Source organism: Budorcas taxicolor, chromosome 1 (assembly GCF_023091745.1).
Source record: "Budorcas taxicolor isolate Tak-1 chromosome 1, Takin1.1, whole genome shotgun sequence".
Taxonomy (NCBI): Eukaryota; Metazoa; Chordata; class Mammalia; order Artiodactyla; family Bovidae; genus Budorcas; species Budorcas taxicolor.
The window spans coordinates 199,346,452-199,372,855 of record NC_068910.1 but is presented as its reverse complement, the minus strand read 5'-3'; the positions used below and the strand labels follow the sequence as shown (position 1 = coordinate 199,372,855).

The 26,404-nt window shown below is 48.2% G+C and overlaps 1 protein-coding gene across 1 annotated transcript in view; it reads right to left on the bottom strand.

Annotated features, from left to right (window-relative positions):
• Window positions 1-26,404, bottom strand: part of SLCO2A1 (solute carrier organic anion transporter family member 2A1) — a 94,933-nt gene that overhangs the window by 51,589 nt on the left and 16,940 nt on the right. The gene's annotated exons all lie outside the window — the stretch shown is intronic.

The window sequence follows — 26,404 nt, the reverse complement described above, 5'->3', positions numbered from 1 at the left end:
CTTCTCGTGTACTGGAATTCTCACCATTTTGTGATAAAGGTAGTCTAGAAAATGATCCAGTCTCTCTTACAAATGGTGAAACAGAAGTCCAGAGAGGGAGAGACGGGGTGGATCCTAGCGCCTCAGAGCTGGGGAGACCAAGGGCTCACAAGGGCAGGAACCTGCCATGGCCACTCCATTGTGTGAGAAGCAGGCCCTAAACTGGGCATGCCAGGCACCTGTAGAGCCAAGCACCTGCTAAGCCCACAGCACATGCTACGTCCAGGATACAGGCAATTTAGTCTTGGACGCCTTACCAGATTATCTTCTCCTGATCACCCCCGAAGGTTAATGCCCCCCAACCTGCCCCACTCAAATTGTCTGTAGTCACCATCCCTGGACACGGTGCCCTTTCTGAGCATGTGCACTGGAAACCCCGTTTGTGGTGCCCACATCTCAGACTATGCTCCAGAATGTCCCCCAGGGTTTTTACACTCAAGGGCATCACACGTTGTGCAGGACATGTCATTACGGACATTCTCAGACCCCTCTCCCAGACTACTCGCTTCCTAAATAGGGCCCAGTGTCCTCCCCCCACAAACCTCTCCGGTTTTTCCTTCATTCCTGATCATGTTCGCTCAGTGCCCTAAGCCAGAAACCGGAAATCCTCCTGGATGCATGGTCCTCACCTCTGACATTTGGTGCCACTGTGATTTCATCTGGCGCCTCTTGCATTTGACCTGCCTTCACCTCCAGATTATGTCTGGCTTCAGGCCCTCCCTCTCTTATCTCCGCCAGATTCCTTCAACAGCCTCTCACAGATCTCCTGTCTGCCGCCTTCCAGTCTTCCATCTCGTCACTCCAGGAAGAGCTTTATCAAACATCAATGTGAGCCAGTTACACCCAGATTAATACCTCTCACTGGCTCCCCACTTTTCAGAAGATGAAAACCAATGCCTTTTGGAGGGTCATCCCCAACGCTACAGGTCCTGGACTCTGCCTGCCTCTTTTCCATAGTCTTCTAGGTGGATCATGTTTTACAAAGACGGCTACACCAATGTCTCCTGTCCCACATACACCCCTTACAATGTGACATGACATTCATCCATCAAGAAGTGGGATCTGCGTTCTCTTCCTTTCATTATGGGTCAGTCTTACCTATTTGCTTCTAAAAAAGAGAAGGAAGCAGAAGTGATGCTCTGTGACCTCTGTGGCTAAGTCTTGAAAGTTAATAGTCAATCCCCCAGCTCTTTCATGGGAACTTAGACCCCAGACATCACATTGTAAGGAAGCCCCTCTTCCCTACTCGTGGGGGATCCACATGGTGATGTTCCAGCCGATAAATCCAGTTAAAGTTTCAGCCTGTAGCCAGCTTAGGATTCCAGCCTTCAATGAAAGGTGAGCTATGCCCACCAAGCCTTCCACAGACAGCGGATCCATGCGCAATCTAAATGTTGCCATTGTTTTAAGCACGAAGTTTAAGGCTGCTTTGTTATGTAGAACTGGAGCTAGAACCTCTTGTCTTTCAAACTTCATCAAGGTCACACACTACCCCACAGCGCACACTCACTATCTGCGTCTTTGCTCAGTCTTCACGAAATCATCTTTCCCATCTCTGTCTGGATAACCCTTCAGTGGTTCCCTTGCCCAGCACAGGGCTCAGCTATGTGTCCAATTCAAAGTAGCTTCCTAAAGTCCTGGCACCTGATGCTGACTTCTGCGCAGAGGCCTCCGGATGGCTTGGCATGTGACTGGCATTCAGGGTGGCATCCAGCAGAGGGCTGAGGGGTGTCAGAGCAGCCTGGGAGGGACAGAGGGCTGGGCCAATGTCCAAGGCAGTGGGGAGGCAGGGAGTGGCAGCTTAGAGGCTCCTGCAGAGGTTAAGTTGATAAGGCTCTTGTCCTTGATTTGAGGTGGAAGAAAAGGGGCAGAGTTTCCAGCCTGAAGGCCAGGAAGGGGTCAAGGCTGTATGTCAGATGGAGGCCCAGGAGGAAGAGTCCAGATGGAGAGAGAGGACAGGAGTTCAGGTTTGGAACACCCAAGTTACTGCATATAAAGTTCAAAAATACCAGTCTCCCTCTAACCAAATCAGTAATGAATCAACAGGAGTGATTGATCTCTACTTGAGCAGCTGGTTGGTGGCTCAGATGGTAAAGAATCTGCCTGCAATGCAGAAGAACTGGGTTCAGTCCCTGGGTTAGGAAGATCCCCTGGAAGAGGGCATGGCAACCCACTCCAGTATTCTTGCCTGGCAAACCCCCATGGACAGAGGAGCCTGGTGGGCTACAGTCCATGGGGTCGCAGAGTCGGACCTGACTGAGGGACTAAGCTCACACAGTCTCTACTTGGTTCCCTAGCAGTCTGAGGAGCGAAAGGTGAGGATGGTGGGGAAAAAAATCTGTCTCAGATCTTTTCCTGAAAGATGTCTTTGATCTTTCCAGTAAATACAAAAATCCCTGCAGACACGATGTGGAAGACTCCAGCTAGAGCTAGGGGGCGCCTTTCTCACCTCACATCCCAGCAAAGCCTACTGCACTGCCAGCTTTCAGCCACTGCAGCCCTGTCAGGTTGGGGTCCCTTACAGGCGCCCCAGCAGAAGTGCTGGTGTGTATATGAGACCCTAGGTTCCAGTGGACTCAGCAGATGAAGAGGAATGAGATCTGTGGCTTCAGGGGAAGGAAAGGTGAGGAGAAGATGCTGGGTAAAGAGGTAGAAGTGGATAGAAGATTCCAGTAGATTTCTGTGTAGAGCTGCTCAAGGTCACAGCCATCTGGTTTCACTACTGAGCTTACATGGACAGGACTCAGGCTACTGGAAGTTATCAAGTACCTGTTCCATGGCCAGTGTGACATGGAGCAGCAAACACTTGACCCCATGCAGGGCAGATGGAAATCCATCCCTTGTGAGACTGTGGAGCTTATGAGCATAAGGAGATGGACTGGTGGGAGAAGGAAAGGTTTGCTTATTGGGTTGCAACCCATCCTCCCCACCATTTAGACAACATGGTGTTGTGGGATTTGATAGTTGGGGTTTGGGACTCAAACAAGCCGAAGCTCCCATCCTGACTTTATAATGAATGGTGTGACCTCTGACTACGTATTTGATCCTCTGACAGCAGTTTCCCCACTAGCAAACAGGAGCTTTGACAATACCTGTTCCCGCTGCCTTGGTAGGCTTGCATAAAAGGGTCTGTGTTTAAAGCCCTAGAGACCTGCTTGACCCACAGCATGTGCTCCACATTCTGGAGAGATAGCTAATAAGCCCAGGCTCCCACCTCTCCTCCTCCTGCCCCAATAATTGAAACTCTCTGTTGCTTTCCCATCTCCTGTGGCATGAAAACTCTAGGACAGAATTTCCCACAGTGTGTTAGGCAGGTCATCACTTGTTTGAGATGCTCCGAGTTGAGAGAATTCCCAGGAGAAAAAAGTTTGGAAAACTTTGCATGCTACCATCCTTCCTTGTGAATATTTACAGTTCGTATTAGAATATTAAAGTCTCTAAGAAAACCTTCAGTAAAGACTGGCTTTTAGCTTTGTTTTACCCAACTTTCTCCATGGCTTCTTTAGCCATATGACCCCCTGTATATAAATGAAATGTCTATAGACTCTAGCATTCTGCAGAATATAGTTTATGGAAGGATTCCATGTCCCTTTTAAAAGTAGCTTATAGTAGAATCTGGGTCTTGAGATTTCTTCACAAAAGGAAAAGAAAATAAAGATATATTACATGGCTGTATTATCTTTTTAAAAATAGCCCACCACCATGTTCTGTCTCCTCACTCAACTTTTTTCCTTTTCATAGCAGTTATTGCTTCCTAGGAGAGTGAAAAAGCTGGTTTAAAACTCAACATTCAAAAACTAAGATCATGCCATCTAGCCCCATAGCAAATAGATGGGGAAACAATAGAAACAGTGACAGGCTTTATTTTCTTGGGCTCCTAAATCAATGCAGAGGGTGACTGCAGCCATGAAATTGAAAGACACTTGCTCCTTGGAAGAAAAGCTATGATAAACCTTGATAGCATATTAAAAAGCAGAGACATTACTTTGCCAACAAAAATCTGTCTAGTCAAAGCTATGGTTTTTCCAGTAGCCATGTATAAATGTGAGCTGGACCATAAAGAAGGCTGACTGCTGAAGAATTGATGCTTTTGAACTTTGGTGTTGGAGAAGACTCTTGAGAGTCCCTTGGACGGCAAGGAGATCAAACCAATCAACCCTAAAGGAAATCAACCCTGAATGTTCATTGGAAGGACTGATGCTGAAGCTGAAGTTCCAATACTTCTGGCCACCTGATGTGAAGAACTGGCTCATTAGAAAAGACCCTGATGCTGGAAAATATTGAAAGCAGGAAAAAAAGGGAACAATAAAGGATGGAACAATAGAGGAACAATAGAGATGGTTGGATGGCATCACTGACTCAATGGACATGAGCTTGAGCAAGCTCCGGGAGTTGATGATGGACAGGTAACCCTGGTGTGCTGCAGTCCATGAGGTCACAAAGTGTCAGACATGTCTGAGCAACTGAAGTGAACTGAATTGCTTCCTAAAATTACATCACACATTTATCACTTATGGTCATCACCCCCACCAAAATCCAGAATTCACAGAGGAAAAATGATGTGTGTTTTTTAAGATGCCATGTCCTCTTGTCTGGAACAATGCCTAGTCCTTAATTGGGGCTCATTCATTGTCAAGTGAATGAATAGGTCTTTAAATAGTCTAACTGATGAACTCTCTTCCAGAACATATGTCCATCAGAGGAGCCATTTGGGAAGCTGCAGGTTTGTTCCAAGGGTCTGTCCTCAATCATTATAAATTTCCCCTTCAGCATTGCTTTTAATCAGTCTACAAGCAACTCATCAATCATTTAAAATCTGTGCACTTTATTATATGTAAAGTGAAATGAAGTGTTAGTTGCTCAGTTGTGTGTGACTCTTTGTGACCTCATGGATCGTAGCCCACCAGGTTCTTCTGTCCATGGAATTCTCCAGGCAGTAATACTGGAGTGGGTTGCCATTCCCTTCTCCAGGGGATCTTCTCAATCCAGGGATCAAACCCAGGTCTCCTGCACTGCAGGCAGATTCTTCACCATCTGAGCCACCAAGGAAGCCATATAATACGTAAACTATACCTCAATAAAGTTGATTTAAGGAAAATTTGACTTCAAAATGATTTGCAACCACCAAGGTATTCAAAATAATCTTCTGAGGCTTTGAAGGGAATTCCACAAACAGATTTTTTTTTTAAACTATGAGCGTTGGCGGTGTCATTGGAATAAATCTGTTAAAGAGTTCACTTTGAAACCATCAAAATCCAAGTAGATATTTAAGTGTGTGTGTTAATGTAAACATCTAGCTTTTCGTGTGTGTGTGTGTTAAAACTATACAAGTCTTCAGGCACATCTTGTAGAAGGAAGTGCGAAGGGAAAGTTAATGCGAGGGAACAACATTCTTGCAGGGTGTGGTGGACGGGAAGCTCTAAAACATCTAACTGTTCACGTTCACAGCTCTATTCTTTTTCCAATCTTAACAAACATGGAGAGGAAATTCAGACAGGAAGGAAGCAGAGATTGGAGTGGTCATGAAGATCTTTCTTCTAATAGAGATGACTCTTTTCACCACCTTTGCCAAAGAGCTAAGAACGGCTGAAAGATGCTGAGACACCAAGTGAAGGTTCAGAGTGGAACCCCAGGCCCCAGCCAAACTTCAGAGCTCTATGTAAGTAAATAATCAGACTATTAGGGTAAACCGTTAGGACAAAGAGTGAAACCCTTATGCTCAGGATGAACAAGAAAGGGCCAAAGTCCAGCCCAGCCATAGTTTCTTCTGCTATGCAGGTTCATGGCCTTCTTTTCTGAACTAAACAGAGAACTATGATCTGAAGCACCTAATTAGAATTATAGGGACGCTAGAAGAATCTCTGAAATGTGGTCCTCACAGGATTACTACCCATCTAATCACTGACTCTGCTGTCAGCCAACTCTGATTTTGTCCACACGCATCCCGATGAAGGCAAAACTCTAGAAAATTCAGCCGATGCCTTAGGCTCACCAGGATGTGATGTCTCTGAGATGGTTTAACACACTTATGGGAACCAGGAGTGGGAAGAAAGCCATTCAGGAGCAGGAGGTGGGGCGGGACTGGGACACTGGCTGTGACCTCCCAGTTTAGATCAATGTTCCCATCCTTAAACAGCAGATGTCAGTAGTCTAAATGGAGCTATCTGGAAGGAAGGAAAGAAGGAAGGAGGAAGAGTGAAGAGTCAAGAAGAGCTCAGGGAAACCTTAATCTTGCCCTGCCCAGCAGAGCAGCAGTTCTAAGTGAGAGAGGAGTCTCAGAGGTGCCACTTGCTTTCGTCCCTCCAACCTGTGTGGATCAAGATCTGGCCCCAGAATCCTTGTTGTTCCTCCTCACCAGGCTGAAGTGGACTGGGGCAGGGAGGCAGGAAGAGCCGGAGGCTCGCACGTCTCTTGGGCAGCACCAGAGCTGCCCAGCCACGGTGACAACCCAGCTGGGTTTGTGCCACACTGCCATTCAGAAGCCCCTTTTCATGGTCAGCTGGGATCCCTCCTACTTAACCACAAATCCACTTCCATTTATGTTCACTTTTTTCTTTTATTTTGAATTCAATGTATCACATGCACATGTTTTTTTAAAAAATTGTCATATGGAAGGACTAAGAATGACAAGGCCAGCCCTATGCTCAACTGTAGCCTACCTCAAGTACTACAGTCCAGGGACATACTCTTTTTAGTGTTTCTGTCGATTACATCCACATATCTCAACATAATATTCTTGTTTTGCAATTTCTTGATTTATCACTCTTGACTGTGTGCCACGATAGAAGAGGATTTAGCTCACTTATTCAGGTCCCCTCTCTCTCCCTCTTCTCCCCAACTTTTAATAATTCTATCAGTATTTGTATCCTCATTGGATCACTTCACTTTGTGGCAGCAAGCCTGGAGCCAGCAGTGGGGCTTACCCCCTGGGTGCCCACCCACACCAGCTGACGGTCCCTCGAGGCATGGAGAGAAGCCCAAGGTAGCGGGCCGAGCTGTGTTAACCTCTCAGGTCCAGCTCCACTTGTCTGTCACCTCTGCCTTCTTCCATCCCCACGCACTCTGAACCTGCAGCTCTCCATGACTGTGCCAAGTTCCAAGCCCAGGGGCTCCCCTACCGTCAGCCCTATACATGCACTTCAGAGTCCACTCTCTTCCACTTTGCCTCATCTATCGACACTTTCCAACCACCCTCCATCTTGCTGAAATTTTGGGGATATTTCAACCACTCATAATTCCTGTACTTTTCTTTTTTCTGTTATTAGTTTTCATATTTTTTTAATTCATTGCTCTTACCCTAACGAGGGTATTAGAGATGAAGGGAGACAAACACATGCTGAGCCTGCCATCTTGAATTATGAACCGAATCCACCTCCTGATGCTAAATCCAATAAAAAAATTGATAATTCTGTCCCCACTTTTTCAAAGGAAAAAAAACAAAGGTGTATGTACTTGTCAGGGGCCTAAGTAGTCGAGCGAAGAAGTGTACCCAGGCTCTTCTCCACAACCTTCCCTCCCTCACCCCCTAGGACACTCATGCATCCTGACACCTCATTCAGTTGACTAGGATTTTCCAAAGTGGTCAGTCTATCTCCAACAGAAGTCACATGGCTGGAGAGTGGTGCTGGCTTAGGGTGTCTCTCCATCTCCACTTAAATATTTCTATTTTTTTAGTGTCTTTACTCTCATAGCCCATTCTCAGTCCTGGTTGGAAGTTCACCCAAATGGGTAAGATCTGGGAGGTGAGACTCCAGGCTCAAGAGGTCCTAATGCAACAGGGACAAAGAAGGAAACTCAGAAAAGGTGATTTCCGGCTGTTTCCCAATGACCTCAAAGAGGCAGCATCTGAAAGGAAAGGAGGTCTGTGTGTTGGATCCTCTGAGCTTGAGGGGAGAGGGGAATCTTGCCCCTGTCCTGCCAAGAGAGGAAGCAAAGCAAAGATGTGTCCTGGAGTGAAGGCCTCCTTCAGCCCCATTGGCCTGCTTACCCTCCTGTACCTTCAGCAGGGTGTAACTTTGGATCCAAACCACGGTTCAGTGGCCCCAAAGGGGAATATGTCTTTTAAGAAGTGATTCAGGAAATCAGGTACATTCCCACGTGGGAAGAAAGCCTGAACAAGATAAAGCTCAGAGATTCAAAATAGCCAGCCCAGGGTCCAAGTGGGTGGTAGTCACAGAAGGTACTTGTAGTAGTGTCTTTCGTATTTTCATAAACTAGACAAAGCGTTTGCTAAGACACGGTCCTGGGTGCCCTGGGAAGTATGAAAATCAGAACAATCTAAACAGAACAACACAGATTCCCCTCACAGCTTCCTTGTTCCCTAAGAGGGCAGTGGCCAGTCTGGAGAGCTGGGACTCTGATTCTGCCCACTGGGGAGGCCCCTATGTGTCTCTGCCCGGCATCCTCTCACTAGCTTTTGCTCTCCACACCGTGACCTTACTGTCTGGCATGTCATCGGAGGTCTGTGGGAGCGGCTCCACGGAGGACTGGAGCCTCAGTGGAGGCCGGGAGTCCACCAGAAGCCACAGCAAGCCCAGAGGGCCACAGCACTTTAGCGGTTTCCCCCACGGGTCACACTGCTTGGTGGGGGTGGGGGGTGGGCCAAGGACCTCTCCAATCCAGGTCTCCAAGGAATTGGGTCAGACCTGGATTTTCCAGCCAATTTTTAGTTTAGCCCACTCGCTTAGAAAAAAAAAATCTCACCTAAAGGCCTCTAGGTAAGAGAAAATTGAACAGGACACTGCAAGCCCCAAGCCACATAATTCTGTAGTTTTTGTTGTTACTGTGACTAGGAGAGGCCTTTGATAAGACTGAGTCCTGAGGGCCCTTGGATGTGTAAAAATCAGCACTATCTGTAAAGAAACATGTGGATTTCCGTGGCAGCGGAAGGGCCACTGCAGTGATACCAGAAATCTTCAAACGCTTTTGGCTGCCGTTGTTTTCCTTTGGCTTTTCCCTGCTGGTAACTGTCTGAAGCTCAGCCCCAGCCATGAGGAAGTCAGATGTCTAGACTCTCCTGGTAGCATTTGTGAAGGAGGATGAAAGAGCAAAGGGTGAGAGATGGCCCAAGGTGACCAGGACATGTGGCGTGGGCTTTAGGAATTGCAGATTTAAAAAAATTCTGGAAGAGATGAAACATGAGCACACAGACCAAATGAATTTATCAGATTAGCTAGAAGCATGGTGCTCAAGGGTTCCCAGAAAAATAAAAACTTTGAAACAAAATTATCATTGACATTTATGTAAGTATGTGTCCAAATTCTTTAGAAATTTCCAAAGTCACTTTTATTTTTTAAGTCAGAAAAGCTTTCCTTCTCGGAAAACAAGTACCATTTGTCTTTTTTTTTTTTTTGGAAGTTGGCACAAGAGTGATTTGTTAGGTGAAATAAGGCGCCATTCGGGAAACTTTGACTCCATTTGTGGCAGGGAAACACCACTCATACTGTATTAATATAGAAACTTCACCTATTTTATATTCTTCCTATTCTTTGTAAAACAAGATGGGATGTTAATATTTTCCCTCACCTCCCTGAAGGGTTTGCAGATTAAGCCCTTCCCTTCCTGCTATCAAGGAAGGGGAAGTGAGTTTTCGGAGAGAAAGCAGGGTGTGGAAGCATGTATTGGAAGAGCCCGGGATCCTGGGAAGCTGGCCAGGAAGGAGGGACCCCTGTGCCCCAGAAAGCTGGTTCACGGCCACAGGGAAGCACTGAAGGGCAGTGTCCTCACATCGCCTTGTCTGTGTGATGATTAGCTTGTCTGCTTGTCTTCCAGTCTTCATCTTCTGCATCTGGCTGAGAATCTGGCACACGCTGCTGCTGCTGCTGCTGCTAAGTCGCTTCAGTCGTGTCCGACTCTGTGCGACCCCATCGGCGGCAGCCCACCAGGCTCCCCGGTCCCTGGGATTCTCCAGGCAAGAACACTGGAGTGGGTTGCCATGTCCTTCTCCAATGCATGAAAGTGAGAAGCGAAGGTGAAGTCGCTCAGTTGTGTCCGACTCTTCGCGACCCCATGGACTGCAGCCCACCAGGCTCCTCCATCCATGGGATTTTCCAGACAAGAGTGCTGGAGTGGGGTGCCATTGCCTTCTCCATCTGGCACATAATAGATGCTTAATAAATACCTGTTGTATACAGTGAATCCTCATACCCCTGAGAGGCAAATATGATTCTGCTAGTTTAAGGACAAGGGAACTGAGGTTCAGTTAAGCTTACAAAATTCTTTTATCATACAGTCGGTAAATGGTAGCACCCAAGGTACGCCAAGAGACACCATCATTCTGCTCCACCCGGCACCCTGATCGCATGAGAGTTTGGGCAAAGAAGACACCACTGAAGCTGTCTTCACTAAGATAGCTGGTTACCTAACTGCCAAACCCAGTGCCAAATCCAATGACAGGTTTACCTAAGTCCTGCAGCACCTGACACTCTTGTTCCCCTCGCCATCTCTGATGCCATCGCTTCCCAAGCTCGTGCAGTCTCTGTAAGTGTTCCTCCTTAGAAATTCCTGTGGGAGCTCCTTCTGTTCCATCCTCAGCCCCCTTGTCTGTCTCTCTGCGCAGACACACCCCATTGGCATCCTGCTCATCCACCACAGAGCTCACCCTCGTGGCACGCCAAAGCCTCTAGTCCATGCTAGACTGCAGACCTCCCACCTCCACCCCCTACTTCCCACACAGCTCGACTTTACTCCCAGCAACCAGTATCTGAAATTCATACCTCAAACAACCACGGCAGCTGACCCTACGTTGCCTCCTTTGGATTCCAGTTCTCTCCCCGTACTTTCACCTCCAAACCAGGGCTCTAAGCCACACTGTGTCTCCGCCTCCACAGCCGCCTTCCATCCAGAGGCTGGCAGGCCCGCCTGGCCACTGCGGGTCAGGTGTGTCTATCCTTTCCTGAAGCCCACTCCTTCCTCCTTCCAATCTATTCTCTAGCCAGCAGCCAGAGTGATCTTTGAAGAATGGATAACATTCACCACAAAAAGACACAAGTCAGCTTGATAAAGTGCCAGAGGGACAGCACGCAGAGCGAGAAACCGAACATTTCTAGCTTCCCAGGCAGCCTCGGGCGCCCTCTCAGTCACCCTCCCCTCCAAGGTAGTGATCTCCTGTCCTCTAGCAGCTCACAAAGTTCGCCGGTTTTGGACTTTACAGAAATACAATCACATGGTGTGTCGGCGTGATCTTCTGAAGATGGAGATCAGAGCCTCTCATGACCCATGAAAAATCCCTCCAGTGGAATTCCACCAGCTCAGATCAAGATCAAGCAGAGCACCCCAGCCTGCAGGGCCTCCCTGTTCCAGCTCGTGTCCACCTCTGGCCTTGCTGAGCTTCCCGCCACCACGGCCTCTGCTTGGGTACTACCCTAGCTACGGTCTGGGATAACAGGCAGTAAAATTTGTAGCTGGCTGGAAAACTCATCACCTGTGTGAGATGACGTATTACCTTAGAGCTTCTGGGGGTGGGGCCCATTCTGTCTACCAGGGTCTGGGGCGGGGGGCTCTTCATTCCCACCCCCTCCCTTGTTTAGCTTCTACTCACGTATCTATATGATGGTGAAGAATGTCCCTCCTGTCACACATTCTCCATTGTTCCTTCATGGCCCTGAGCCCAGACTGCAATTACAACTACCTTGAGTGTTTGGGGCCCTACGGCAATCCTGGCATCCAGCACAGAGCCGTCGCCAGCCAGCGGGCGGAGGAGGGAAATTACCGCAAAGAACGGTTGGCTACTACTTTATGAGGAAGAGGTGATCTGCTCAGCAAATATCTGACGATAAATCAAAGGGAAAGAATGAAATTCAGGGAATGTAACCACTGGTTACATCAGCACCTGTAAGCCACGAGTAGGAAGATGTAAAATTATTAAAGCAGATTGTGAATTCCTTGAAGATATAGGGGTTTTTCCCTTTTTTCCTTCTATTGTGCCCATTTATCTCCCAAGGAGATAAATCAATTACTTAGCAAATCCTTGTTAATTCTTTTCAGCAGGGTGACACCCAGGGCCAGCTGCACATCAGAGCTCCCAAACATCTCCATTTGGAAAAATGAAATCCTGGACTCATGTTCACCTCTTGGCCCTGCCAGGCTTTTTAACAGAAAGACTAGAGTCACACTGAGCAGTGAAGGGGGGCAGGTCTGGGTGTCCCCCCAAGGCTGCCCCATGTAGAGTTTGAGGTTCTATAGGGAACGGTAGGTGCCCCAGCAGGACGAGGAAGTAACCCTCGCCCAGGGAAGCTCTGCCTGGAAGCCTGTGCTCACCCTCTCAGAGGCCGCTGAGTTCCTGATAAACCACAGCACACCCAGCCCAATCAAAGTCCCTGGAAATCTGAAAACCAAGCTTGAAGAACCTGTAATAGAGTCAAAGACAGCAGACACGCCTGAGACAAGGGTGGGCCGGCTGCCCACCAGGACAGGCCAGGACATGGGCGTGCACGGACGCCAAGACTCCGGGTCTGCTCATTGTCACTGTCCACCTCACTGGCCGACCTGATGTCAGAGCGCCTCCTGAGGCTGTAGTGTTCCAGAGCTGTGCACAAGCAGCAGAAAGGCGTGCTCCCCTGCGACAGGCCGCCCCTGGCAGCAACATTCTCCTGCACAGAGGCATCTTCACGCCCCATCCTGCTCACTCCAGCATTCCCCTGCCCATTCCCAACCACAGTGATCCTCAGGCATGCCTGCTTCCTTCCAAGACCCCATCAATCTGAAAGTGACAGCAGCTCCCTGGAAACTCCAGCCGGCCCCTGCCAGCGGACAAGATATTCAGGGCAGATGCCCCAACACAGCACAATTGCCACACTTTGTGGCGTGACTTCCTTCTGCTTTCCTGGCCGCTAGTAGGAGCACGGCAGGAGGAAAGGCTGTGTCAGATGCATGAGGAGGATGACGTGTCCTTTCTAAGTGCTGAGTCCCACCCTTGACCTCCTGGAGATCCCCAGAGGGACGTGGAAGCTGGTGGTCTCCATTCCCTACTGATTGATGACAGTCAAAATATCAAGGATATGAACCCAAAGGAACCACGCTACCTGCAGATAACTCTGGCGGGGAACCCAGAATATCTGTCGCCATCATGCCCCATGGGCCCCCACTTCCCATCCCCACGAGCCCCTCTCCCCTCCAGAACCCCAGGTGGTCCCCCAGCATCTTTGTTATGACCCTCATGACTGATCTTACCTCTGTCTCCACCCTCTGCCTCTGCTAGGGACACTTTCTATGACCTGTGCTGTCCCCAGCCTCTTTGCTGGATATTATGGGCTGAATTGTGTCTCCAAAGAGATATGTCAAAGGCCTAACCCCTGGTGCTTGTGAATGTGACATTATTGGAAATAGGGTCTTTGCAAATATAATCAAGTTATGGTGAGGTCATCCTGGGGTAGGGTGAGCCTTAATCCAAGGACAGGCGCCTGTACAAGAGCAAATTTGGATACAGAGACACAGGACACTGGAGGCAGAAGACACTGGAGTGATGTGGCTACAAGCCAAGGATTTCTGGCAATCACAGGAAGCATGCCTGCAACTCCCTTGGTCCTCTTCATTCTGTTCAATGACAGAATCCTGTCCCTCTGGCCCAGATGTCCTCAGCTGACCCTGCTAGAAACCATCTTTACCTCTCCCGGGCCCACTACATTTCCTCCTCCAGCTTCAGAGAGTCTGCACTCACCCCCTCTTCAGGCGACTGAGAAAGCTGGTTGCTTTCTTAGCTGTTCATGTCCCTCCCAATCCACCCAGCTGTTTTCCTAATTCTTCTATTGCTCATGGTTGTCCTCTGTGGACAAACACCAGGACAGCCAAGGCCTCCTATGCCTCTGCCCCTCCCACCCTTGATTTGATTGCCTCTGGGCTCCCCTGACCTGGGTGTCTCCTTCTTCTCCCCAGGCTCTCCCACATTCTCTCCATTCCTGGAGGGACCTGACTCACGTTCCATGAGAATTTTCCCTAAACGTGTGGACCTCTCCTCTGTGGGAGCCAAGTAGTTACAGGAAGCCCATGTGGAATGGAGGGGCCTTCCTTGTCTCCACAAAGTGAAACCGCCTCCCCTCCTGCCTTTCGAAGCTATCCTGTAGGGTGCTCTGCCGTCTTAGCAGAGGGCAAATTCTCACAGGTAGCAGGGTCAGTCTCCAGGCATTTCTCCACAGGCCAGAAACGTCTCCCCACCAATCTGTCTGGACCTTATGAAAGACTGAACTCCAGACTGATTGGCTTTTCTTTTTTTAATTTATTTATCTCTTTATTTATTTATTCGACTGCACTGGGTGTTGGTTGCAGCATGTGGTTTCTAGTTCCCCAACCAGGGATTGAACCCAGGCTCCCTGCCTTGTGAGCATGGACCCCCAGGGAAGTCCCCTGATTGGCTTTTCTAGACTTGCTCTAAACCAAAGCCTGCAGCCTGCAAACCTTTAAGAGGTCTCCTGGCTCAGCAACCCCAACACACTGAACTTGTGTCTACTCTTTAAATGTGGCCTTTTTCATCCAGGTTCAGAGTCCTTGTGTATGCTTCCCTATGCCTAGAACATTCTCCCACCCCTTCCCTTGCCTCCTTGCTGGCCTGATTTCCTTTGTCAAGCTCTGTTTGAACATCGCTTCCCTTATTTAGGCTACTCCCCTGCTGACACATCCCCTTAGGAACCTGTGGACCTCTCTCTCTGACACCATCACAATTGGGATCCCAGGGCCATCATGGTTATCCAGCGGATCAGAAAGACCTTACTTAGTTCAAAAAACACACAAGTCAAGACTTAACATTCACAGGATGCTGTGTCTCCTTATGAAGACTGAAATGGTGCCTCCCTCTGGCAAAGGTGCAGACACAGTCGACAATTCCCTTGGTCTATTTGCTTTAACAAATCTTAGGGGGGGCTAGAGGGGGCAGGGGATACAGGGGTACATCATTGCTAATTTCTCCTAGAAGGAACACTTGAAGTAATGTGATAAGCAAATGTTTATTGAATATCATTATGGGTTAAGCAGGGCTCAACCCCTCTGGAGCAGTTTGTAAATATGATGAAGTATGTGTACACACATATACCACCACACACACAACACCTTACATGTTTCCTGAGAAATCTGTAGGTATGTCAAGAAGCAAAAGTTAGTATCAGACATGGAACAACTGACAGGTTTAAAATTGGGAAAGGAGTGTGACAAGGCTGTATACTGTCACCCTGCTTATTTAACTTATATGCAGAGTACATTATGCAAAATGCTGGGCTGGATGAATCACAAGCTGGAATCAAGATTGCCAGGAAAACTATCAACAAACTGAGATGCGTAGATGATATTACTCTAATGGCAGAAAATGAGGAGGAACTAAAGAGCCTCTTGAAGAGGGTGAAAGAGGAGAGTGAAAAACCTGGCTTGAAACTCAACATTGAAAAAAAAAAAAACTAAGATCATGGCATCTGGTCCCATCACTTCATGGCAAATAGAAAGGGGAAAAGTAGAAGCAGTGACAGATTTTATTTTCTTGGGCTCCAACATCATTGTGGATGGTGATGGCAGCCATGAAATTAAAAGATGCTTCCTCCTTGGAAGTAAAGCTGCTGACAAAAGTCCATATAGTCAAAGCTATGGTTTTTCCAGTAGTCATATACAAATGTGAGAGTTGGACCATATAGAAGGCTGAGCACTGAAGAACTGATGCTTTCAAACTGTGGTTTTGCAGAAGACTCTTGAGAATCCCTTGGACAGCAAGAAGATCAAACCAGTCAATCCTAAAGGAAATCAACCCTGAATATTCATTGAAAGTACTGATGCTGAAGCTCCAATACTTTGGCCACCTGATGCAAAGAGCCGACTCACTGGAAAAACCCTTTTGCTGGGAAAGACTGAAGGCAGGAGGAGAAGGGGGCAGCAGAGGATGAGATGGTTGGATGGCAACATCGACTCAATGGATATGAGTTTGAGCAAACTCTAGGAGATGGTGAAGGACAGGGAAGCCTGGTGTGCTGCAGCTCATGGAGTCACAAAAAGTCAGACATCACTGAGCGACTGGAAAACAACAACCTGTAGCAGAGTAGAGGCAGGGAGGCCAATGGAGGATTTGGGGACAAGACTGAAGAAGCCTCCAGGAGAGGTGGGGGTGGTGAGCATCTGAAGACCAAGGAAAGGGAAGCAGGAGGCTCCAAAGACAATGGGGAGCAGGGTAAGTGGTGGGAGGCAGAAGTGGGCTGCGGGGCAGGGAAAGACCCAAGGGGACATTAATGGAGCCATCCCTGGTTTCAGGCGAGCTGGCAGGTGCCCCTAGGGAAAAAGAGCCTCACTTCTGACAGCTATTTAACCCCACACCCAGGAAGAAAGAAGATCCCTTCAGGACCATATAGAATCCAGGGACTAATCACTAAATTAAAATGGTGACTCAGTAATCACTATTTGGGGTCTTGAAATCAATCCCCTTAGGGCTTTATGTTGACAATCTTTGAGCAAGAAGGCAGCTGTGGGAAGATGTCTTGTCTGATTATCTCTGTTACCTTTTGTTCCACGAGGGCAGAACCTCATGCCTTGTTAGACGTCACACAGATGCACGACACCATATATGGATGGAAGGTTTGCCTGCAGTGGAGCCCCAGGGATCTCTCCTAACAGAACGTCACTAGCTAAATTTTCAGAAGGATCTGGAGGAAAAACCGGCCTTTGATGAGGCTCTCTGGGACATGGGAATTCTGACTTGAAAGATAAAGGATCTGGTGCCTGACAGAGGTGATCTGATTTCTAACAATATATATGATTTGGTCCAAGTCCAGTCTTGTGTCTAGTCTTTAAATGGGTAAGAGTCTGTTCATCTGGCCCCCTGCTCCAGGGGTGGGCAGCTCTGTCACCGAAGGCTACATCCAAATGCGGTGGTCAGCACATCTGCTTGGTCTTCTTTGCTCACCCCTGGCCAGCACAGTGGCCCAGGATATCTCTGCCCCAAAAGGAGCCTCTATTCCAGTTCCCCTCTCTCCACCACTTCCATTTATCTCTGGCCCTTTCTGGACTGAGGGCCACCCCTTCCACAGCCTCACCTCTTGGACTCCTATGTGCCTCCCCTTGACCTCCGCTTTGTCTGCCTTCCTCCCCACTCCACTCTTCAGGTCAGCAAAGAGCAGGGGAAAGGCAGAAACACTTGCAGGGTCTGGAAAGGGCAAGGTAGAAGACACTGGGTGGGATCCAGCCTTCGGCTGATAGGAGAGGACCATCAGCACTGCAGAAAATGCTCAAAACCTTTCTTGGAAAATTCCCTCGGGTGTTAAGTTGAACTGAGAGAGGAAAGGAAACTCTTACGGGAAAGGTCAAGGCAGGAGGCCGAGCCAGGCATGCTAGCCTCCTTCCCATCAAAAAGTACATTAGATAAAAGCAATCAAACATCCTTCCCTGGTACCCGCACCCTTGGCCGCTTCCTCCCACCTCTGCCACCCAGGGCCCCAGGGAGTGCCCAGGGGAGTGGGCCACAGGGACCTCCACTGTTGCCCTGTGACCCGGAGGGGTCGTCCAGGGTATCAAGGTCTTTTCTATGACGTGAAATGTCCAGTCTAAACACAGGAAATGAGGGCAGAAGCGAGAGCAAGGGGGAAAGCAAGCCAATTTCTCAAATTCCCTGTTCACCTACAGTAAACTTTAAGCTATAAATATCACTAGTTAGAATACCCCTGATCTTGACCTCTGAGAAAATTTGCCATTTCCAAACCACCTGTGGGAAAAAAGAGGTTAAAATGGAACTCAGCCTCGCACAGCACGCCTGTGTGCCCAAGCTCCCCTGGAGATTCTCCCAATTTCAACACGTGGCCACCATGTTCGTCAAGCCCAAGAAGGCTCTGTCCACCCCCTCCCCTCCCCAACCTCCTTTCTCCACGGTGTGCCCTGGGAGGCCTCCACTGGCCTGCCTGGAATGCTTCCCAACATTCTTCCCATCAATTACGACTCCACATTAGATACTCACATTCCCTGGCAAACATTTCCGTTTAATACGGTTACTTCACATCAGTCACTTTAACAAATACTGTGGGGACAAGACTATCATAGCCGCCTCAGTGACCTCTGCTTAGGAATCAGTGCTCTGATGTGTGCTTTGCCTCGGAGCAGAAGTTCTTGAACTTCAGGGCACAGTAGAGTGGCCTAGCGGGTTTGTTAAAGTGGTGTGCCCCACCACCAGCTTTGGATTCAGTAGATCTGCAATAGGGCACAAGAACTCGCATTTCTAACCAGCTCCCATGTGATGCCAATGCTGCTGGTACAGGGGCCACACTTCGGGAACCATCGCCTCAGATTCAAGTAAGGCCCCCTGAACTCTAACCCAAATCCTTCTTTCCAGCCTTTCCTTCCTGGAGACAGGGCCTAACCGCTGTAAACCCATTACAAAGGAATGAGGGTAAAACTGAGAGGCAAACCCTTGATTCCTCTGCCCTCCCCTTGGCCATCTGCCCCTCTGGGTGTGGGGTCTGTTTGCACGCTAAGGCTCTATCAGCGCTGTCATGGGAGCAGCCAGGAGCACCCCACAGCTAGCTCTGACTGTGCACCTCCATTGGCCTCTCAGCTCCTTGGAACATCCCCGCTGCCTTGCCTGGAGCGCTTAACGGCAAGTGCAAGGCAATGTGGTTTCATCATCCACACCTGGTCTGTTTGGCTGTGCTCTCTCCCAGCAGGTTTCAAGACTCCTGAATGAAATCATCAAGAAGTGTCTGTAGATGGGGAAAGATTAGCTAAGTGAATACTTTACACCTACAAGCCGCAGCCTTGGGGGCGGCAGACGTGAGCTCACCCCCTTTCCAGTATCATGACCAACTCATGTCTGCAGCCCAGGGGGCTATGACCACAGCAGCAGGTCAGAGACGAACACCAGTGGGCAGAGTAGATGTTGGTGATACACTGGGGGTCTGCTCTGTGGAGGGGAGAGAAGCACAGACTGATGACGGGATTTTCACTGTGGGAAGAAGATGCCATGCCCCATTTCAGGCTCCCTTGCAGAAGCTCACCCCTATGTACCCATTCCTCCCATCAGTGATGTCAGCAAAGCCCCTCTGCAAATCTCTCCTTTTGCAGGCCTATTGCCCAGGGGTGCTCACCTCTCCTCCCTGCTGCCACATTCTGTTCCATACCACCTCTCCTCCCTGCTGCCACATTCTGTTCCATACTTGTCCTGAATGTCACTGCCCTTTGACCCTGTGACAGCACTTTTGATGTGTCCATTTGGCTACACTACAGTCTCCAGTTATTCAATCAAACATTAATCTAGGTGTTGGCTGTGAAGCAAGTTTGCAGCTGTAATTAAAATATATAATGAGTTGACTTTCAGGAAGATTATCTTAGATAACCTGGGTGGGCCTGGTTTAAATAATCAGAAGACATTAAAAGCACAGTGGAAAAAGAGAGAGATTGACTCCCCTCAACAGGAGCTTTGGCCCAATGCCTGCGATCATCCTTTCCTGACTGCTTGCCCTGTGAATTCTGGGTTTGCTTATTCAGCCCCCACAACTGTATAGGCCAATTCCTTGAAATAAATCTCTTAATGCATATATCAATACATACATATGTGTGTTTGTATCTATTGGCTCTGGTGTGATTAAACCCTGCAGTAGGCAAAATAATGGCCTCCCAACCCCTATATACTGACACTGTGCTTAGTTTTTCAGTCATGTCTGACTCTTTGCAACCCCATGGACCGTAACCCACCAGGCTCCTCTGTCCATGGGATTCTCAAGGCAAGAATACTGGAGTGGGTAGCCATTCCTTTCTCCAGGGGGGAAATTATAACTGTAGATCAGAGAACTGATGATGCTGGAGAAAAGAGCCCAGAAGTGAGCTACTTTCCTTTTCTTGAGTCTGGGTAGGAGACAGAAGTAAGGGACCCAAGTCAAATCAGCCTGTTGGTTGCTCTGTTGCGTCTGACACTTTGAGACCTCATGGACTAGGGCCCTCCAGGTTCTTCTGTCCATGGAATTCTCCAGGCAAGAATACTGGTGTAGGTAGCCATTCCCTTTTCCAGGGGATCTTCCCAAATAAGGGATCACGCTAGGGTCTCCTGCATTGCAGGTGGACTCTTCACCACTGAACCACCAGGGAAGCTGGTGCAGGAAAGTATACATGATATGTATAGGGATACTTTCTTTTTGTAAATTCCTGTTAGACATTACTATGCTTTTTTTTTTTTTAATGTTGAGGTACTATGCTGCTACTGCTAAGTCACTTCAGTCGTGTCCGACTTTGTGCGACCCCATAGACAGCAGCCCACCAGGCTCCCCCGTCCCTGGGATTCTCCAGGCAAGAACACTGGAGTGGGTTGCCATTTCCTTCTCCAGTGGATGAAAGTGAAAAGTGAAAGTGAAGTCACTCAGTCGTGTTCGACTCTGTGCGACCCCATGGACTGTAGCCCACCAGGCTCCTCCATCCATGGGATTTTCCAGGCAAGAGTATTGGAGTGGGGTGCCATTGCCTTCTCCATTGAGGTACTATATGTCTTATTAATTCTGGAGATTTTTTTGTCATGTTTTCAATACTATTTCACCTATTCATTCTGTTCTCTTCTTTGGGACTCTTTTCAGACTTATATTGGACTCTATTTTTACTGTTTCCATGTCTCTTAAACTGCCTTTTATAGTTTCCACTTCTTTTTTCTTTTAACTCATGAAACTATACTTTATTCAGATCTCATTGGGTTTTCTCATGTCCTTTTCCTGTCCCAGAATCCCAGCCAGGACATCACACCACATTTGGCTGTCTGGTCTCCTTAGGCTCCTCTTGACTATGACAAGACATTCAGACATTCCTAGTTTGGAGGAGTATTGATCAGATATTTTGTAAAATGCTCTTCAGATTGGGTTTGTTGATGATTTTCTCGAGGTTAGACAGGGGTTATATATTTCAGGGAGGAAGACCACAGAGGTGAAATGCTCTTCTCACCCTATTAGTTAAAGGGTATATATTTTCAAGATAACTTATCACTGGTGATGCTAAACTTGGTCACGTGGCCAAGGCTGTGCTTGCCAGGTTTCTCCTCTGGAAGTGTCACAGTTTCCACTTCTTTATTCCTCTACCCTGTGTTCAGGTGACTCTTCAACCCTATCTTCCACTTACTATCATTTAGTGCAGATGTCATTAAGTTAAGGACTTCAAATTGGGAACTTATCTAATCTGTTAATTAACCAGTCATTGCATCTAACCTACTACCTAACCATTCACTTTTTACCTTCTATAGCTATGGAATTTCTATGTGTTTCTCAAATCTGCGTGTTCCTTTGTTCTCCCCTGGTGTTACGTGTCAGTATATATTTATATTTATTTACTGGCTTCACCGGTCTTCGCTGCTGCACGTGGGCTTTCTCTAGCTGCCAGGAGTGGGGCTACTTCTAGGCGCGGTGTTCGGGCCTCTCTTCGTGGTGGCTTCTCTTGTGGAGTGTGGGCTCCAGGGCACATGGGCTTCCGTGGTCGCTGCCCACTGCTCAGTAACTGTGGCTCCCGGCCCTTAGAGCTCAGGCTCAGTTGTCATGTTGCATGGGCTTCGTTGCCCTTCAGCATGTGGAATCTTCTCAGACCAGGGATCAGACCAGTGTCCCCTGCATTGCATGGTGGATTCTTAACCACAGGACCACCAGGGAAGCCCTCAATACAATTTTATAGTCTCTCTCAAAGTGTACCATTATCTCAAAATCTTGAGGTGCTAGTCTTCCTCAATGATATATGTGCTGTCTGTGGCTTATGGGGGGTCGTTTCCTGTGTGACTGTTTAGTGGAAGCTCCTCTTCCATGAGCACAGCCTTCTCTTGGGATACTTTTGGCCTGGATTACAGAAGTATCCCTCCGGAGTGGTTTTCCTCTGTGTCTACCAGAGAGCAAAGAGTTAGCACCAGTCCGGAAGCAATTTCTTCTGCTAATTTATTTGATTAGAGATCCCCATACTGTGCGGATAGTATACATTCTGCTTCCAAGTTCACGTGGCTCAGACATGAGGTTTTGATTTCTCAGAATTATTTCACCTAATCCAGTTAGAGATATGCCTCTTACCTCTAACCAGGTGGTGGGCAGAGTTTTTCTGGTTATTTTCTCACCAAGGACCCAATTTCATGCATGAGTCTGTGTGCCAACACCCTATGTCATATTTGGTGCCTGTGAGATTACTAATACCCAATCTCCATCACGAGTTTCTTGAGAGTCTCTATACACAGTTTCCCCTCAATCCTTGCTACAGAGTCAGCAGATACACTGTTCATCACTTCCTGCCCCTGAAGATTTCACTTCCTTTCTTACAAGTTCAGCTCTGTCTTCAAATATTTGATGGTATTCAATTTTATCCAAAAACTCTAAGTATTTGTAATAGGAGGGTCCCATGTTATGTAAACCTGTCATATTGATGAAAACCACAATTCACTATAGTTCCCTCATCTTACTGCAACTAACAAGAGCCTTTAGAAAGGGGTTGTTTTATGTACCTGTAAACAGAAAAAAAAATTTTTTTAAAGCGTTTGGAAGACAGGCACCTTCAGATTCACAGTTGTGTTCCCCATGCAGAGGTTAAATAGCAGAAGCATGAAGGTGGCATGTTAGAGTTCAGAGTACATGACCCCAGATGTATTGAGCAGAATCCAGCTCTGTTTCTACCTCCTCCGCCCTCACAAAACCCAAGTCTTTCCCCTCTTATTTGACACACAACTTTGCATCTATCTGTGCATCTGCCCGCTGTTTATGCCGCTCAGGAGGGCTTGGTCCACTCTGTTTTGTTCATCATTGTGAGACTAGGTGATCAATAATTACGTATTGCATGAAGCAGAGACATCACTTTGCTGAAAAAGGTCCATCTAGTCAAAGCTATGGTTTTTCCAGTAGTCACATATGGATGTGAGAGTTGGATCATAAAGAAGGCTGAGTGCCAAAGAATTGATGCTTTCAAACTGTGGTGCTGGAGAAGACTCTTGAGACTCCCTTGGACAGCAAGGATATCAAAACAGTAAATCCTAAAGGAAATCAACCCTGAATATTCATTGGAAGGGCTGATGCTGAAGCTGAAGCTCCAATACTTTGGCCACCTGGTGTGAAGAGCTGATTCATTGGAAAAGCCCCTGATGCTGGGACAGATTGAGGGCAGGAGGAGAAGGGGACAACAGAGGATGAGATGGTTGGGTGGCATCACTGACTCAATGGACATGAGTTTGAGTAAACTCTGGGAGACAGTGAAGGGCAAGGAAGCCTGGCATGCTGCAGTCCATAGCGTCTCAAAGAGTCAGACATGACTGAATTACTGAACAATAATGAATAAATGAATGAATGACTGCATTTCAGGCAGCCATCCTGACACCATTCCTGGCCTCAGAGTTCTGAAACCCCTGCTGTTTATGACATTAGCAGAGTGCCAACTTGCAAACAGTGGTCACCAAATGACTCACGGCTGACCAAAGCGATTGCATGAAAGCCCACCCAGGGATGTTGCCACATTCTACCAGGTATAAACTCCAGACTCAGCACTGGATCCCAGGCACCCCTGAGCAGATGCTGTCCTTCCTGGCCTCTGTCCTCACCACTCAGGCCCACTCTTCCTAAATGGCACAGAGCCCATCAGGTACACTCACTTCCCTAAGATGTTTGGCCAACCCTTAGGACTGGATTCCCAAGCTCTAAGCCAGCCTTTGGGAGTGGGCACCAGAACAGGAGAGAGGCCTCCTGGACAGAAACACTTCTCAATCTTCCCAGAAAAGAAAATGTTCCATAGGTTTGCCTCTCTTTAAGAACTAAGGTATTATTATCTTACTTCATCTCCATCACTGAGCAGCCATAAAACTAAAAAAAAAAAAAAAATGCAGTGGGAGGACTTCCCTGGTGGTCTAGTGGTTAAGAATCCATCTGCCGATGAAGGGGACACAGGTTCCACCCCTGGTCTGGGTAGATTCCACATGCCAGGGGGCAACTCAGCCCATGCGCCACAGCTACTGAGCCTGAAAGCCACAGCCACGGAAGCCCACGCGCCTAGAGCCTGTGCTCTGCAACAAGAGAAGTCACGACAATGAGAAGCCCGTGCACTGAAACCAGAGAAAGTCTGCATGCAACAACGAAGACCCAGTGCAACCAAAAAAAAAAAAAAAAGCAGCAGGAACAGTGACCGGCATAGGAATGGTCCTTGCAGACAATCCCAGCCCCTGGCTGCCCTCCTGGCCGCATCCTTGGTCCATCCTTGGGGACCTGGAGACCAGCCTCCTCCCACCTCACATCTCATTTCACAGACCACAATGACAGACCTCGCTGCACCAGGCAAAGGTGTGTGTGTGGGGGTATCATCACAAACTTCAGGGCTTTTAATTGGTAGTTTCTTCTAATTATAAATGTGGGACACGTTGATTATAAAAACATGAAAAACACAGAATGTCACAAAGAGGAAGAACCAAACCGTTTATAGGCTTCCCACTCAGAGAACGACCTCTGTTCAGGCATATCCTCTTCAAGTCTTGTGGATCCGGATCATGTCTTCACACGGATGTCCATCCTGCCACCTCTACTTAAATTTATGGAAAGAACTCTTCCCTCAAGTCAAAACTGTTCACAATAAATCTTTAAAACCTGACTTGTAAATATTTCATAGGCGGATGTCCCAAGATTTATTTACTGTCTTGCCAAATGCTAGATACACAAGTCGTTTCCTTACTGTACGTTTCTGAACAGATGAATTACATGATTAAGCATTGTTCAGTGGACTGGGTTTCCATTTATTCATTCAGGAAGGGTTTCTAAGCCTCTTGATTGCTGCCCCCACCCCATGCCAGGGCCTGTTGTCAATGCGTATTTGCTGTGGGTGAGGGAAGGTGCAGCAAGGGAGGAAAACTGAGGAACAAGGAATTTGGGGGCCACCAGTATCAAGTTTGGCTTGGGAAAATAAAGCAATAAATATAAGTAAGCAGCCTGCTGTGTCTGTCGGTCTGGAGACTGAAGTAGCAAAGGCCTGGCTTGGCTGGTCGGGGTTTGGGGTGGGACACAAACTGGCTCTTAAGACAGTGTCCCTGAACCCCAGCTCTGTCACTGTGTGATGCGGCAGTTCCCTCGAACTGCCCATCAATTTTCTCCACTCTACAACGTGGACATCATGCGCCCCACAGCACAGAGAGCATTGCTGAAAAGACCTGACCTTGTTTTGTCCCTAAATTTGGCACATACAGGTGCCCCACAATGCGCTGGCATTCACAACTATATACCCATATGCCCCATGTTTTATCACACAGATGTGTCCTAATAAAATTCATTGCATTTTGTGATGATAGCTCAGAAAGTCATAATTGCTCCTAAAAATGTGTTGGTGCTGAGGGTGGGAATTCTAAATACTTGTGACTTTAAGGTAAACCAAATCAGGCCTGACTAACACTTGTCCCCACTCCTTGTGAACTATATGTACATGTTTGTGTATTAAACTTACAAGTTGATTCACGGGACCCAAGCTTTCCCGGGACAGGGAGGCTGGAGCAGCAGTCAGCCCAGCAGGGCAGCGTCCCAAGAGCAGCAGCAGTCTGAAAGGGAAGAGGCAGCCACGGCCCGGAGGCTCACTTGTCCAAGTCAGTGACAGGGTCCAGGGCTGCAGATGGCCCACTGGCAAGGCCAGTTCTACATCACTTTGGCTTGGCCATGGGTGGGTGGGATGTGGGGGGTGCGGTCTAGGGTACAGGCAGGGATCCACAGAAGTGTCCCCATTGGCATTAGGGCAGATGCCCTCCGTAAGGGTCTCTGTTCCACTCCCTGGTGATAAAGTCAGGGAGTGTGGTCCCAGCAAGCCCCATGTCTGCTTGCTCCAGAGAGATGTTGCCCAGCTGGAGCCTGGAGAATGGACCCAACAACCTATCCAGGGCTCTTCCACGCTTGGCAAGGATTCTCATTAAGAGCTCCCAAGTCAGGGAGAAGTGAGAGAAGACGGTGGAGAGAAGGCAGCGTTTGAGTAGGCCTTGGGCTCCTAAGGGCATAACAAACTGGCAGGGCCTGATGGGGTGAGGATGCCCATCATAGGAAGATTTTTGCTGGTTCCAGGAAATCTCAGGCCCACCAGCCTCCACAGGGCCTGAGACCCCCTTGTGAGTGGGTCTGTGACCTGGGACAAGAGCAGTTGGGGGCCACATCTGCCCCTCAGCAAGACCTACCTTCAGGGCCAAACAGGCTTTTAAAGAGGGTAGCCCAGGCCCCTGGGGCTTTCTGTGTCAACCCAGTTAGAGGGACCTGTGGGAGAAGGAAGACTGCCCTTCTATCAGACATAGTGAGGAAAGTGACCAGGAAGAGGGGCTCTGCTGGATCGGCTCCAGAGGATAGACACAGAAGGGCAGACAGGACCCCACATGGGAGAGAGCTGCCTACTGCCTGTGGGGCCACAGCTGTCGGGCCTGCCTGGTGATGTGGTGAGGTCCCCATCACTGCTGTGCAAGGACACTGCCAAGAAGATT